This window comes from Ranitomeya imitator, chromosome 5 (genome assembly GCF_032444005.1).
Source record: "Ranitomeya imitator isolate aRanImi1 chromosome 5, aRanImi1.pri, whole genome shotgun sequence".
Taxonomy (NCBI): domain Eukaryota; kingdom Metazoa; phylum Chordata; class Amphibia; order Anura; family Dendrobatidae; genus Ranitomeya; species Ranitomeya imitator.
Window position 1 is genome coordinate 365735338 of NC_091286.1, and position 17067 is coordinate 365752404.

A 17067-nucleotide genomic window follows, 5' to 3' on the forward strand; every position below is an offset into this window, starting at 1 on the left:
CCATATCCTTGTTAAAAAAATAATTAAAATAAAAAATAGTTATATACTCACCTTCCGTTGTCCCCCGGATCCAGCCCAGGCGTTTACCGATGCTCCTCGCGATGCTCCGGTCCCAAGAGTGTATTGTGGTCTTGCGAGATGATGACATAGCGGTCTTGTGAGACTGCTACATCATCCGCGAGACCGCAATGCATGGATCAGACCGTCGCGAGGAGTGGGAAAGGCGCCGGAAGGTGAGTATATAATGATCTTTCATTTTTTTATTATTTTTAACATTTGATCTTTTTACTATTGATGCTGCATAGGCAGCATCAATAGTAAAAAGATGGTCACACAGGGTTAATAGCAGCGTTAACGGAGTGCGATACACCGCGGCATACCGTGGTCCATTAATGCTGCCATTAACCTGTGTGAGCGCTGACTGGAGGGGAGTATGGAGTGGGCACTGATGACAGGGGAGTAGGGAGTGGCCATTTCGCGGCCGCACTGTGCTTGTCGCTGATTGGTCGTGACCGTTTGACCGCGACCAATCATGACTTGGGATTTCCGTGACAGACAGAAAGACAGACAGACATAAAGACGGAAGTGACCCTTAGACAATTATATAGTAGATTTTGATAGAGCAGACTAAGCAATAATACCAAATATGTGTATTTTTAAAAAATAAATTGTTTTATTTTTTTAATTGGGCAAAAGGAGGTGATTTGACCTTTTGTGGGGTTTTTATGCTTCTTTAATATTTTTAAAAACTTTTTCTTCATTTTTTACTGTATTTGTTTGTATTTGTGCTATACATAGCAGTACATCAGCTATGCATAGTGAAAATCACGATCTCCTATAAAAGCCAGCTAAATGCTGCCTTTGGCCGGGATCACACATGCGAGAAATACATCCGAGTCACGCATGGTAATACCCGGCATTGCCGCCGTCATTCAGGAGTGGAGTGTTCGGCCGCATGTATTGCTATGCGGCCGATGTTCGGCTCCTGAGTGACGGCGGCAATGCAAGGTATTACCATGCGGGACTCGGACGTATTTCTCGCATGTGTGATCCTGGCCTTTGAAGGAAGAATAATCATGACAAACAGCCATCATCTGCTGGGAAAGATGTGGGCTTTTTGTGTGAACCTGCATCAAAGTCAGGAACACGACATATGAAGCAACTATAACTTAATATGTCGTGAAGGAGTTAAAAATATAGCAAACACTACTTTCATCGATTTTGAGGATAGAAAACAGTGTATTCCACACATATTTACATATATAGATATATAAACATATGCATCTGTATATTATCTGTTTTTCGTCAGTGTTGCATCCATATTGCATCTGAATTTCATCCATTTTTCAGGGGGTGGTCTTATATGAATCAATTTTTTTCCAACAATACAGCCAATCAATATTACACATATCGTTAGAACTGGTGCAATAATTTTGACATACTGGCGCAATAGAATCCTCAATATGGATGTTTTTTGTGCTTTATCTATGTTATTACTGTAAGTTTGACCTAAAAATACTGATGTCACCATATTTTTTTCTGTTGTACCATAAACAATATGCTTCCAATAGAAACCGTTTAAAATGTAATAGTCTTCAATTCAGTTTGCTACATTACTCTTACACGCCTTTTGCATTGGCAGATTTAATTATTTAGGTCATCACTGACAGTGACACCTTTACATGTGATTATATGTATCCGATTTGCAAATGTGTGTACATGTGTATGATTTGTGTTGTATTTACTTCACCTAGCAGGATGCCCAGTAGTGATTTTTATAAGTCATCCAAAGTGTAATCTAGTTGCAAGCTTTACTTGAAGTCAGAATTAAATATTCATGATATAATTATGGTGTTTCCTAATGGGCCAGCCCACTTCTTGCATTGCTGAGTACAGAACTAATTGGAAAGAAGCAGGCATCCAGCACAATCCATAACTTACAACAGCATCATATATGTTTTATAATTCTGATTCTAATTATCACATGGACATACACACACATATATATATTCTAATAAATATATTTTACACTATACGGATCTGTAAATGATATCTTGTATTATTTGAACCATGATGCATTTCAATTTCTTTAGTATCTTTGTGAACTGGAAAGGTTATTTGCTTAACATGAGATAAGTTCATTATCTGCACATTATTGATGGCTTGTTAACTCTAGACTGAGGGATCACTGGAGTAATGTCACAAGGGATTTATGAAAGGTCACCATTAGCAGGAACATGTAAATCTTCTAGCTTTAGTTAGTCCCACTGTGAGTTTTGTATTCTGTATATAGATATAAGCTAATTCAGTCCACTCACTAGTCACCAAATATTTCAGGTATTTTACATTCTGAAAACATGTTCCTCCATTGACATATAGTGTTAAATAGTAAATCTAGACCTAACTATTCATCTGTATTTAACTATTTATCAGCGAAGAGCAGTTTATTTGAAATTCGAATTTGAAATCATCTCCGAATTTTCTCCGAAAATTTGATTTGTGTTGAATAAGTTCACCTTGAATCTCATTACTGCAAAACTTCTAATTGCCTGAAAAAGATGTGTATAACACTTTGAGATCTCCCAGGACTGTATTGAATCCCTTTTGAGTTCTTTAACACAAACATAGCCTTATAAATGTACCAAGGACCTCAAGCTATGTGGTTCAGAAAAAATGGATGAAAGCCATAAAAGCAGTTAAAAGGGCAAAATTCATGGTAGTATATCAGAGTAAGAGACTAGGAGGCAATGATAAAATTATTCATGACAACTCAGATGTATGATGGAGTAGGGTTGAGTGAAACGGATCGGACAATTTCAAAAATCGCCGACTTTTGGCAAAGTCGGGTTTCGTGAAACCGGACCCGATCCTAGTGTGGGATTGGCCAAGAGGTCGGCGATCTTCGCGCCAAAGTCACGTTTCGCATGACGCTTTCAGCACCATCTCTCATCCACTGAAGGCGGACGCAGAGTGTAGGCAGTGTGATGACATAGGTCTCGGTCCCCACCATCTCAGAGAAGGGCATTACAGTGATTGGCTTGCTTTCTGCTGCGTCACAGGGGCTATAAAGGGGCATGCACGCCGACCGCCATCTTACTTCTGCCGCTCGTAGCATAGGGAGAGGTTGCTGCAGCTTCATCAGAAGAAGGGATATAGTTAGGGAGGGAAGATTAACCCCTGAAACTGCTTGTGCTGTAGCGATTTCCACAGTCCAACACCACCTTTTGTTTGCAGGGACAGTGGGTTTTTTTTTGTGCATCAGCGCTGTAGCTTATTAGGCTCCCCTATAAGGCTCCCTGATAGCTGCATTGCTGTTTGTACGCTGCTGTGCAAACCAACTGCTTTTTTAAAAGCAAAAATCCTGTTGCTACTTTCTGCACAGTTCTCTTGTTTCTTTGCCAACACTTTTGTGTGCAGCAGTCCTTTTTATTGCTGCCATACTTGTCCTTTGATCATTGTATGAAGATTGAAATTGTACTACAGTCCTTGCATTTTTTGATATATCTGCCAGCCACGTTGTGCTACTTACATTTTGTAGTGTAATACACAGGGCCTGTTTTTGCTGCAGTCTCCCCCCCAAAAAAGTGAGATTTAAATTAACAACAAGTTTCTATACTTCAGTTCTGTTGGTCGTATATCTGCCAGCCACGTTGTGCCACTTACATTGTGTAGTGTAATACACAGGGCCTGTTTTTTGCTGCAGTCTCCCCCCAAAAAAAGTGAGATTTAGATTGACAACAAGTTTCTATACGTCAGCTCTGTTGGTCGTACAGTACAGACCAAAAGTTTGGACACACCTTCTCATTTAAAGATTTTTCTCTATTTTCATGACTATGAAAATTGTACATTCACACTGAAGGCATCAAAACTATGAATTAACAACTGTGGAATTATATACTTAAAAAGTGTGAAACAACTGAAATTATGTCTTATATTCTAGGTTCTTCAAAGTAGCCACCTTTTGCTTTGATGACTGCTTTGCACATTCTAGGCATTCCCTTGATGAGCTTCAAGAGGTAGTCACTGGGAATGGTTTTCTCTTCACAGGTGTGCCCTGTAAGGTTTAATAAGTGGTATTTCTTGCCTTATAAATGGGGTTGGGATCCTCAATTGTGTTGTGCAGAAGTCTGGTGGATACACAGCTGATAGTCATACTGAATAGACTGTTAGAATTTGTATTATGGCAAGAAAAAAGCAGATAAGTAAAGAAGAACGAGTGGCCATCATTACTTTAAGAAAAGAAGGTCAGTCAGTCAGAAAAATTTGGAAAACTTTGAAAGTGTCCCCAAGTGCAGTTGCAAAAACCATCAAGTGCTACAAAGAAACTGGCTCACATGAGGACCACTCCAGGAAAGGAAGACCAAGAGTCACCTCTGCTTCTGAGGATAAGTTTATCCGAGTCACCAGCCTCAAAAATGACAGGTTAACAGCAGCTCAGATTAGAGATGAGGTCAATGCCACACAGAGTTCTAGCAGCAGAAACAACTCTACAAAAACTGTTAAGAGGAGACTTTGTGCAGCAGGGCGTCATGGTAAAATAGCTGCTAGGAAACCACTGCTAAGGACAAGCAACCAGCATAAGAGACTTGTTTGGGCTAAAGAACACAAGGAATGGAGATTAGACCAGTGGAAATCTGTGCTTTGGTCTGATGAGTCCAAATTTGAGATCTTTGGTTCCAACCACCGTGTCTTTGTACGATGCAGAAAAGGTGAACGGATGGACTCTACATGCCTGGTTCCCACCATGAAGCATGGAGGAGGAGGTGTGATGGTGTGGGGGTGCTTTGCTGGAGATACTGTTAGGAATTTATTCAAAATTGAAGGCAGTGAACCAGCATGACTACCACAGCATCTTGTAGCGGCATGCTATTCCATCCGGTTTGCGTTTAGTTGGACCATCATTTATTATTCAACAGGACAATGACTCCAAACACACCTCCAGGCTGTGTAAGGGCTATTTGACCAAGAAGGAGAGTGATGGGGTGCTACGCCAAATGACCTGGCCTCCACAATCACCAGACCTAAACCCAATCAAGATGGTTTGGGGTGAGCTGGACCGCAGAGTGAAGGTAAAAGGGCCAACAAGTGCTAAGCATTTCTGGGAACTCGTTCAAGATTGTTGCAAGACCATTCCCGGTGACTACCTCTTGAAGCTCATCAAGAGAATGCCAAGAGTGTGCAAAGCAGTCATCAAAGCAAAAGGTGGCTACTTTGAAGAACCTAGAATGTAAGACATATTTTCAGTTGTTTCACACTTTTTTGTTTAGTATATAATTTCACGTGTGTTAATTCAAAGTTTTGATGCCTTCAGTGTGAATTTACAATTTTCATAGTCATGAAAATACAGAAAAATCTTTAAATGAGAAGGTGTGTCCAAACTTTTGGTCTGTACTGTATATCTGCCAGCCACGTTGTGCCACTTACATTGCGTAGTGTAATACACAGGGCCTGTTTATTGCTGCAGTCTCCCTCCCAAAAAAGTGAGATTTAAATTGACAACAAGTTTCTATACATCAGTTCTGTTGGTCGTATATCTGCCAGCCACGTTGTGCCACTTACATTTTGTAGTGTAATAGACTGGGCCTGTTTTTTGCTGCAGTCTCCCACCAAAAAAAAGGGTGCTTTAAATTGCCACTAAGTGGATTAACGTGAGTTCTGGTTGGCGTATATCTGCCACCCACGTTCTGCTCTGTACAGTGTGTGTAGTTTAACACACAGGGCCTGTTTTTACCTGCAGTTTCCCACCCAAAAAAAGAAAAAAGGCTGCTTTAAATTGTCACTAAGTGGATTAATGTGAGTTCTGTTTGGCGTATATCTGCCACCTATGTTCTGCTTTGTACAGTGTGTGTAGTTTAACACACAGGGCCTGTTTTTTCTTTCAGTCTCCCACAAAAACAAAAAAAGGCTGCTTTAAATTGCCACTAAGTGAATTAACGTGAGTTCTGTTTGGCGTATATCTGCCACCCACGTTCTGCTTTGTACAATGTGTGTAGTTTAACACACAGGGCCTGTTTTTTCCTACAGTCTCCCACAATAACAAAAAAAAAGCTGCTTTAAATTGCCACTAAGTGGATTAATATGAGTTCTGTTTGGCGTATATCTGCCACCCACGTTCTGCTTTGTACAGTGTGTGTAGTTTAACACAAAGGGCCTGTTGTTACCTGCAGTCTCCCACCCAAAAAAATAAAATAAAGGGTGCTTGAAATTGCCACTAGGTGGATTAACGTGAGTTCTGTTTGGCGTATATCTGCCACCCACGTTCTGCTTTGTACAGTGTCTGTAGTTTAACACACAGGGCCAGTTTTTTCTGCAGTCTCCCACAAAAACAAAAAAAAGGCTGCTTTAAATTGCCACTAAGTGGATTAACGTGAGTTCTGTTTGGCGTATATCTGCCACCCACGTTCTGCTTTGTACAGTGTGTATTTTAACACACAGGGCCTGTTTTTACCTGCAGTCTCCCACCCAAAAAAAAGAAAAAAAGGCTGCTTTATATTGCCACTATGTGGATTAACGTGAGTTCTGTTTGGCGTATATCTGCCACCCACGTTCTGCTTTGTACAGTGTGTGTAGTTTAACACACAGGGCCTGTTTTTCCCTGCAGTCTCCCACAAAAACAAAAAAGGCTGCTTTAAATTGCAACTAAGTGGATTAACGTGAGTTCTGTTTGGCGTATGTCTGCCACCCACGTTCTGCTTTGTACAATGTGTGTAGTTTAACACACAGGGCCTGTTTTTCCCTGCAGTCTCCCACAAAAACAAAAAAAAGGCTGCTTTAAATTGCCACTAAGTGGATTAACGTGAGTTCGGTTTGGCGTATATCTGCCAGCAACATTCTGCCTTGTCCATTGTGTGGTCTAATACATAGGGCCTGTTATTTCCTGCAGTCTCCCCCCAACAAAAAAAAGGCAGCTTTAAATTGCCACTAAGTGGATCTACGTGAGTTCTGTTTGGCGTATATCTGCCAGCCACGTTCTGCCTTGTCCATTGTGTGGTGTAATACACAGGGCCTGTTTCTTCCTGCAGTCTCCCCCCAACAAAAATAAAAGGGAGCTTTAAATAGCCATTAAGTGGATCTATGTGAGTCTGTTTGGCATATATCTGCTAGCCACGTTCTGCCTTGTACATTGTGTTGTGTAATACACAGGGCCTGTTTTTTCCTGCTGTCTTCCCGCCAAAAAAAGGGAGATATAAATTCTCCAATAGTTAATATACACCTTCTACCTTGTTTAACAGTAGCATATAACGGATGTTATTTTGGTAACATTTCAGTGAAAATGAGGAAGTCTGGTGGAAGAGGCCGTGGACGGTCGTTGCCAACTGGTAATGATGGTGGGGGTGGTAGTGGAGCATCTGGTGGTACTGGGAAAAGCAAGATAGCACCAAAGGTTCGAGGTGTAGAGGCAGCGTCATTGTCTGGCTACACAAGGCCTCGAAGGCTCCCTTATCTGGGAGTAGGAAAACAGCTTTTAAAGCTGGAGCAGCAGGAACAAGTTTTGGCTTTTCTTGCTGACTCAGGATCCAGCTCTTTCACCTCCTCTTCAGAAGCTTCGAAATCTAAAACCAGCGAGTTATCAGTGGATGCTCCATGTTCGGAAAAAGTTGCTTCGTTGTGTCCTTCACCCAAAACAAAAGTGAAGGATGTGGCAGGCAAAACTACACTTTATTCCATGGAGCTCTTTACACATACCGTGCCTGGGTTAGAGAGGGAAATAGTAAATAGCCCATTACAGGAAGAATCGGACATGGAGTGCACAGATGCACAGCCACAGCTTGATTATTATGCTGTTCCATTGACTCAGATCACAACTTTGCCCTCGCAGTGTACTGAGCCCGAATCTGACCCTGATGAGACTATGGTGCCCAGTCCTGAACGCTATAGCACCTTACACAGTGACACAGAGGACGGTGCACATGACATTGAAGAGGAGGTGATAGATGACCCAGTTGTTGACCCTGATTGGCAGCCATTGGGGGAAGAGGGTGCCGCAGCCTGTAGCTCAGAAGTGGAGGAGGATGATCTGCAGTAGACATCTACATCGCAAAAGTTGTCATCTGGCAGGCCCTCATCAGGCCCAAAACGTGTGTCAAAAACCACAACAGGTGTAGGACAGCGTTGCAATCCGGTGGCACTAGCACGGCGTGCAAAGCCTGAAAAGGTATTCCATAGTAGGATGAGTGCAGTGTGGCAATTTTTTAACCTAGATCCGAATGATCAGTCCAAAGTTATATGTAAGAAATGCTCCAAGACCTTTAGCAGAGGGAAGAATGTTCTAAATTTAAATACATCTAACCAGCAGGTACTTGGAAGCATGGACTAACTACCAAACGTCCCGTACCGTTGGTGCACCTGCTCATATTGAAGCTAGTCAGCAATGCAACATTGCTTTCCTAACTGGAAGCCCACCGGCTATGACACCACCAGTAGCAAATGCGGAGGTATTGTCGCAAGGCCAAAGAAGTCAGGGAATCTCAAGGTACTTGGTTGGAAACACTGTAGGTAGGCCCACATCAAGAATACCATCGCCAAACCTCTCTCAATCTGCCATGTCCACCACCACCCCCGCTAGTTCCACCATATGCAGCTCTCCAGTCCAGCTCAGCCTAAAAGAGACTCTCAATAGGAAAAGAAAGTGCTCATTCCGTCATCCGCGTACACAGGGTTTGAACGGCTACATTGCTCAACTAATCTCGTTAGAGATGATGCCCTAACGTGTGGTTGAAAGCAAAACTTTCAAAGCCCTGATGGCCTACGCAGTACCACGCTATGACCTACCCAGTCGACACTTCTTTGCGAGAAAAGCCATCCCAGCACTCCACCAACATGTCAAAGAGCGCATTGTCCATGCACTCAGGCAATCGGTCAGTAGAAAGGCGCACCTCACAACTGATGCATGGACCAGTAGGCATGGCCAGGGACATTACGTGTTGTGAATTCTGCTTTTGGGTTCCCTCCAGTGGTTGTAGGTGGGAATGCAGTTGGCTCTGAGTCGCAGTCCTGGCCAGGTGTATCTGCTGATTGCAGTTCTGACTGGAATATTTAGGTGTGCAGGATTCATTAGTCCTTGCCAGTTGTCTATGTTTCTGGGTAGTGTTGGATCCCTTTCTGGCTTCTCCTGCTTAGCTGCCAATTCAGCAAAGATAAGTGTCTGTTTCTTTTTCTGTGGCACACATGCAGTGTGCTTATATTCTGTGCTATTCATTTGTTTTCTCTTGTCCAGCTTAGACTGTGTCAGTGTTTTCTCAGTCTTGTTGGATTCTCTGGAGTTGCAGATATACGCTTCACATCTTTAGTTAGATGGTGGAGTTTTTGTATTTTCTGCTGTGGATTTTTTTGGAAGGATTTTAATACTGACCGCTTAGTATCCTGTCCTATCCTTTCCTATTTTAGCTAGTGTGGCCTCTTTTGCTAAATCCTGTTTCCTGCCTGCATGTGTCTTTTCCTCTACTACTCACAGACATTATTTGTGGGGGGCTGCCTATCCTTTGGGGTTCTGCTCTGAGGCAAGGTAGAATTCCTATTTCCATCTATAGGGGTATTTAGTCCTCCGGCTGTGTCGAGGTGTGTAGGATTTGTTAGACACACCCCACGGCTACTTCTAGTTGCGGTGTTAAGATCAGGGTTTGCGGTCAGTATAGTTACCACCTACTCCAGTGAAAGTTTTCATGCTGCTCCAAGGTCACCTGATCATAATTGTACAACTGGCCCATAATGAGTTAAATGCATCTCAGAAGAAGGGAAGAAAGGTCTTGAGCCATTTTTTTTCTTCAGTCTACTTTGTCTTCTCCTCCCTCTTTATCTCTGGGTGGCTGAAGAGCCTTGTGCTAGCATGAATGTTCAGGAATTAGCTTCTCGTGTAGACCAACTTGCTGCTAGGGTACAGAGTATTTCTGATTATATTATTCAGACTCCTGTTTTAGAACCGAAGATTCCTACTCCTGATTTGTTTTTTGGTGACAGGTCCAAATTTTTGAGTTTTAAAAACAACTGTAAATTGTTTTTTGCTTTGAGACCTCGATCCTCCAGTGATTTCATTCAGCGGGTTAAAATTGTCATCTCCCTGCTGCGTGGCGACCCGCAAGATTGGGCATTTTCCCTGGAATCTGGGAATCCAGCTTTGCTTAATGTAGACTCCTTTTTCAGGCTTTAGGATTGTTATATGATGAACCTAATTCTGTGGATCAAGCTGAGAAGACCTTGTTGGCCCTGTCTCAGGGTCAAGAGGCGGCAGAATTGTATTGTCAGAAATTCAGAAAATGGTGTGTGTTGACTAAATGGAATAATGATGCTTTGGCAGCAATTTTCAGAAAGGGTCTTTCTGAATCCGTTAAAGATGTTATGTTTCCCACGCCTTCCGGTCTGAGTGATTCTATGTCTCTGGCCATTCAGATTGACCAGCGCTTGCGGGAGCGCAGAACTGTGCGCGCTGTGGCGTTATCCTCAGAGCAAATTCCTGAGCCAATGCAGTGTTATAGGATTCTGTCTAGGATGGAACGACAAGGTTTCAGACGTCAGAATAGGTTGTGTTATTATTGTGGCGATGCTTCTCATGTCATTTCTGTCTGCCCTAAGTGGACAAAGAGGATCGCCAGTTCAATTACCATCAGTACTGTACAACCTAAATTTTTGTTATCTGTGTCCTTGATCTGCTCATTGTCATCATTTTCTGTCATGGCGTTTGTGGATTCAGGTGCCGCCTTGAACTTAATGGACTTTGAGTTTGCCAAGCGTTGTGGTTTTCCCTTGCAGCCTTTGCAGAACCCTATTCCTTTAAGGGGCATTGGTGCTACACCCTTGGCTAAAAATAAGCCCCAGTTTTGGACACAGGTGACCATGCGCATGGCGCCAGCCCATCAGAAAGATTGTCGATTTCTGGTGTTGTATAATTTGCATGATGCTATCGTGCTGGGTTTTCCGTGGTTGCAGGTACATAATCCTGTGTTGGATTGGAAGTCCATGTCTGTGACTAGTTGGGGTTGTCAGGGGGTTCATAATGATGTTCCTTTGATGTCAATCTCCTCTTCTTCCTCTTCTGAAATTCCAGAGTTTTTGTCTGATTTTCAGGATGTATTCAGTGAGCCCAAGTCCATTTTCCTTCCACCGCACAGGGACTGCGATTGTGCTATTGACTTGATTCCAGGCTGTAAGTTTCCTAAGGGTCGACTTTTCAACCTGTCCGTGCCTGAACATACCGCCATGTAGGAGCTATATTAAGGAGTCTTTGGAGAAAGGGCATATTCGACCATCTTCTTCACCGTTAGGAGCGGGGTTCTTTTTTGTTGCTAAAAAAGATGGTTCTTTGAGACCCTGTATTGATTATCGCCTCTTGAATAAGATCACGGTCAAGTTTCAATACCTTTTACCTTTGCTTTCTGATTTGTTTGCTAGGATTAAGGGTGCTAGTTGGTTTACGAAGATTGACCTTCGGGGGGCATATAATCTTGTTTGTATTAAGCAGGGTGATGAATGGAAAACTGCGTTTAACACGCCCGAAGGCCATTTTGAATATCTTGTGATGCCATTTGGACTCTCTAATGCTCCATCTGTTTTTCAGTCCTTCATGCATGATATCTTCCGGACTTATCTTGATAAATTCTTGATTGTATATTTGGACGATATTTTGATTTTTTCCGATGATTGGGAGTCTCATGTGCAACAGGTCAGGATGGTATTTCAGATCCTTCATGACAATGCTTTGTTTGTGAAAGGGTCTAAGTGTCTCTTTGGGGTGCAGAAGGTTTCTTTTTTGGGCTTTATTTTTTCTCCCTCGTCTATAGAGATGGATCCGGTTAAGGTTCAGGCCATTCATGATTGGATTCAGCCCACATCCGTGAAGAGCCTTCAGAAATTTTTGGGTTTTGCAAATTTTTATCGCTGTTTCATTGCTAATTTTTCCAGCATGGTTAAACCCTTGACCGATTTGACGAAGAATGGCGCTGATGTGGCAAATTGGTCCTCTGCGGCTGTCTCTGCCTTTCAGGAGCTTAAACATCGATTTACTTCTGCTCCGGTGTTGCGCCAACCGGATGTTTATCTTCCATTTCAGGTTGAGGTTGACGCTTCTGAGATTGGGGCAGGGGCCGTTTTGTCTCAGAGGGATCCTGTTGGTTCCTTAATGAAACCGTGTGCCTTCTTTTCCCGTACGTTTTCGCCTGCTGAACGCAATTATGATGTCGGCAATCGGGAGTTGTTGGCTATGAAGTGGGCGTTTGAGGAGTGGTGACATTGGCTTGAGGGAGCTAAGCACCGTATTGTGGTCTTGACCGATCATAAGAATTTGATTTACCTCGAGTCTGCCAAACGGCTGAATCCTAGACAGGCTCGATGCTCCTTGTTTTTTTCCCATTTTGATTTTGTGGTCTCGTACCTTCCGGGTTCTAAGAATATTAAGGCTGATGCCCTCTCTAGGAGTTTTTTGCCTGATTCTTCTGAGGTCTTAGAACCGGTCGGTATTCTGAAAGAAGGGGTGGTCCTTTCTGCCATTTCCCCTGATTTACGATGGGTTCTTCAGGAATTTCAGGATGACAAACCTGACCGCTGTCTTGTGGGGAAACTGTTTGTTCCTGACAGATGGACTAGTAGAGTGATTTCTGAGGTTCACTGTTCCGTGTTGGCTGGTCATCCTGGCATTTTCGGTACCAGAGACTTGGTTGGTAGGTCCTTTTGGTGGCCTTCTTTGTCGCGTGATGTGCGTTCTTTTGTGCAGTCCTGTGGGACTTGTGCGCGGGCCAAGCCTTGTTGTTCCCGTGCTAGTGGGTTGCTTTTGCCATTGCCAGTCCCTGAGAGGCCCTGGACGCATATTTCGATGGATTTTATTTCTGATCTTCTGGTCTCCTAGAAGATGTCTGTTATCTGGGTTGTCTGTGACCGGTTCTCTAAGATGGTTCATTTGGTGCCTTTGCCTAAATTGCCTTCTTCTTCAGATTTGGTTCCGTTGTTTTTTCAACATGTGGTTCGTTTGCATGGTATTCCGGAGAATATTGTGTCCGACAGAGGTTCCAAGTTTGTTTCTAGGTTTTGGCGGGCCTTTTGTGCTAGGCTGGGCATTGATTTGTCTTTTTCTTCTGCATTTCATCCTCAGACAAATGGCCAGACCAAGCGAACTAATCAGACTTTGGAGACTTATTTGAGATGCTTTGTGTCTGCTGATCAGGATGATTGGGTGCCCTTCTTGCCATTGGCCGAGTTTGCCCTTAATAATCGGGCTAGTTCGGCTACTTTGGTTTCACCTTTCTTTTGTAATTTTGGTTTTCATCCTCGTTTTTCTTCTGGGCAGGTTGAGCCTTCTGACTGTCCTGGTGTGCATTCTGTGGTTGAAAGGTTGCAGCAGATTTGGGCTCATGTGGTGGACAATTTGGTGTTGTCTCAGGAGGAGTCTCAACGTTTTGCTAACCGTCGTCGGTGTGTTGGTTCCCGGCTTCGGGTTGGGGATCTGGTCTGGTTGTCTTCCCGTCATGTTCCTATGAAGGTTTCTTCCCCTAAGTTTAAGCCTCGGTTTATTGGTCATTATAAAATTTCTGAGATTATTAATCCGGTGTCTTTTCGTTTGGCGCTTCCGGCCTCTTTTGCTATCCATAATGTCTTCCATAGATCTTTATTGTGGAAATATGTGGTGCCCGTTGTTCCCTCTGTTGATCCTCCGGCCCCTGTGTTGGTTGATGGAGAGTTGGAGTATGTGGTTGAGAAGATTTTGAATTCTCGTTTTTCGAGGCGGAGGCTTTAGTACCTTGTCAAATGGAAGGGTTATGGCTAGGAGGATAATTCTTGGGTTTTTGCCTCTGATGTCCATGCTGCTGATTTGGTCCGTGCCTTTCATCTGGCTCATCCTGATCGTCCTGGGGGCCCTGGTGAGGGTTTGGTGACCCCTCCTCAAGGGGGGGATACTGTTGTGAATTCTGCTTTTGGGTTCCCTCCAGTGGTTGTAGATGGAAATGCAGTTGGCTCTGAGTCGCAGTCCTGGCCAGGTGTATCTGCTGATTGCAGTTCTGACTGGGATATTTAGGTGTGCAGCATTCATTAGTCCTTGCCAGTTGTCTATGTTTCTTGCGAAGTGTTGGATCCCTTTATGGCTTCTCCTGCTTAGCTGCCAATTCAGCAAAGATAAGTGTATGTTTCTTTTTCTGTGGCACACATGCAATGTGCTTATATTCTGTGCTATTCATTTGTTTTCTCTTGTCCAGCTTAGACTGTGTCAGTGTTTTCTCAGTCTTGTTGGATTCTCTGGATTTGCAGATATACGCTTCACATCTTTAGTTAGATGGTGGAGTTTTTGTATTTTCTGCTGTGGATTTTTTTGGAAGGATTTTAATACTGACCGCTTAGTATCCTGTCCTATCCTTTCCTATTTTAGCTAGTGTGGCCTCTTTTGCTAAATCCTGTTTCCTGCCTGCGTGTGTCTTTTCCTCTACTACTCACAGTCATTATTTGTGGGGGGCTGCCTATCCTTTGGGGTTCTGCTCTGAGGCAAGGTAGAATTCCTATTTCCATCTATAGGGGTAGTTAGTCCTCCGGTGTGTCGAGGTGTGTAGGATTTGTTATACAAATATGCTAGCCACCTTAGGGAGAGACCCAAGTTGGGCTAAATGTAGCGGGACGAAAGAGACCGAAAAGCCCTCTACTTAAAGGAAATACATAGTGGATGCTTTCCTGAAAGCAGCAGCATAATACAAAGAATAGCAGGTTTACCCAGAATCCTTTGGATTTGTTAGGATTTGTTAGGCACACCCCACGACTACTTCTAGTTGCGGTGTTAAGATCAGGGTTTGCGGTCAGTATAGTTACCACCTACTCCAGTGAAAGTTTTCATGCTGCTCCAAGGTCACCTGATCATAACAGTTACGTGTCCATTACCGCACACCGGGTAAATGTGGTGGATGCAGGGTCCACAGGGGACAACAATACTGGCACAGTTCTGCCTAGCCCACGGTCTAGGAAACAGTTTGCTGTAGGCGTTTGCTCCTCCTCCTCCTCCAGAAGCGAAAGCTCGTCTACAGAGCGCAGTCGCACAACCACTCCATCCGCAGCTGTCAGTGTTGCACCCGTGGTGTCCCATTATGGAACAGCTAGTGGGAAGCATCAACTGTGCTGCAAATGAAGTGTTTGGACGACAACAGACACACCCCGGAAGTACTGGCCAAGTACTTGCAGCAAGAAACTGAGTCATGGCTGGGCAGTGTACATCTTGAGGCAGGCAAGGTAGTCAGTGATAACGGAAGGAATTTTATGGCTGCCATAGCCCTTTCAGAACTGAAACACATACCTTGCCTGGCTCACACATTGAACCTGGTGGTGCAGTGCTTCCTCAAGAATTACCCAGATTTACCAGCCCTGCTCCTGAAGGTGCGCAGACTTTGCTCCCACATCCGCCTGTCGCCTGTACACTCCAGCCGTATGCTTAACCATCGGCGATCGCTGAATCTTCCCCAGCACCACCTAATAATTGACATGGCAACAAGGTGGAACTCCACACTGCACATGCTTCAGAGGCTGTGCGAACAGAGGCGTGCTGTCATGTATTTGTGGGAGGATACACATACATGGGCAGGCAGTTGGATGGCAGACATGGAGTTGTCTGGTGTGCAGTGGTCGAAGCTCCAAGACCTCTGTCAAGTCCTTCAGTGTTTTGAGGAATGCACACGGCTGGTCAGTGCGGACGACGCCATCATAAGCATGAGCATCCCACTAATGCATCTGCTGATGCAACGTTTGACGCACATCAAGGAGCAGGCATCTGCGGCCGAGGAGGAGGGAAGCCTTGATGACAGTCAGCCATTGTCTGCTCAGGGAACTTTCCTGGACGAGGTGGCGGACGAAGAGGAGGAGGAGGATGATGGGGCTGAATATTTATGGGAGGAGGATGCTTCACAGGGGGCAATAGAAACTGGTGGCATTGCAAGGTCAGGTACAGGGTTTTTGCGGGCCACAAGTGATGTAGATTTTCAAGAAAGTGCTCCTCAACCCAGCACAAGCAGTGAATTGACACCTGGAACTTTGGCCCACATGCCAGAGTATGCCTTGCGTATCCTAAAACGGGACCCCCGCATTATCAAAATGATGACCGATGACGATTACTGGTTAGCATGCCTCCTGGATCCACGATGCAAAGGCAAATTACAAAGTATCATGCTGCATGAGAACCTTGAGCAAATATTGGCTACCAAACAAGCAACTTTTGTAGACCATTTGGTTCTGGCATTCCCAGCGTTGGACAGAGGGGATTTATGACCAGGTTGTGGAGTGATTTCGCAATGACCGCAGACACGACAGGTACTGCTGCATCGATGCAAAGTTACAGGAGACAGCATTTGTCCAGTATGGTTACCAACTATTTTTCCGCCATTATCGATGTTCTCCCTCACAGGTCATTCCCCTTTGATTACTGGGCAACTAAACTAGACACTTGGCCCGAATTGGCAGAATATGCATTACAGGAGCTCGCTTGCCCAGCTGCTAGTGTGCTCTCTGAAAGAGTCTTTAGTGCTGCTGGTTCGATACTGACCGAAAAAAGGACACGTCTGGCTCCCCGAAATGCTGATGATCTAACCTTCATTAAATTGAACCAATCATTGATTTCGAATTATTTTGCCCCACCTTCACCTGCAGACACGTAGCTTGCCTGAAAAATTGCTTGCATTTGGCCTCCTCTTACTGACTGCTCCAATTCCGCCATTTGCAGGTGCCGAATGTCCACCATAGGCCCTTTTTATACCTCCCTAAATGGGCTGACCCCCCCCCCCCACAGGTCCATGGTCACAACTTGGCGCAAGCACCCGTGCGAGTGCCATTTGCCTGGACAGGTGTGTGTGCCCACTCTTGGGTGACGGCACTGGCACAGGGTCCCACATAGTACAATGAAGTGTCTCTGATGGTGGTGGTGCACAACCAACGTCAGACACACCGTCGTAATATGAAAGGCCCTGTGCCAGTACCGCCGCCCATGTGAGAGTGTTCCCCCCAGCTCGAACTGTGCTCTACCACTTGCAAAACTTATCTGCCCCACCACTGTGTAGTCTGTGCTGTTAAATCCTTAAATGGCACTGCCATTACAAGTTTGTTGCAATGATAGATGAT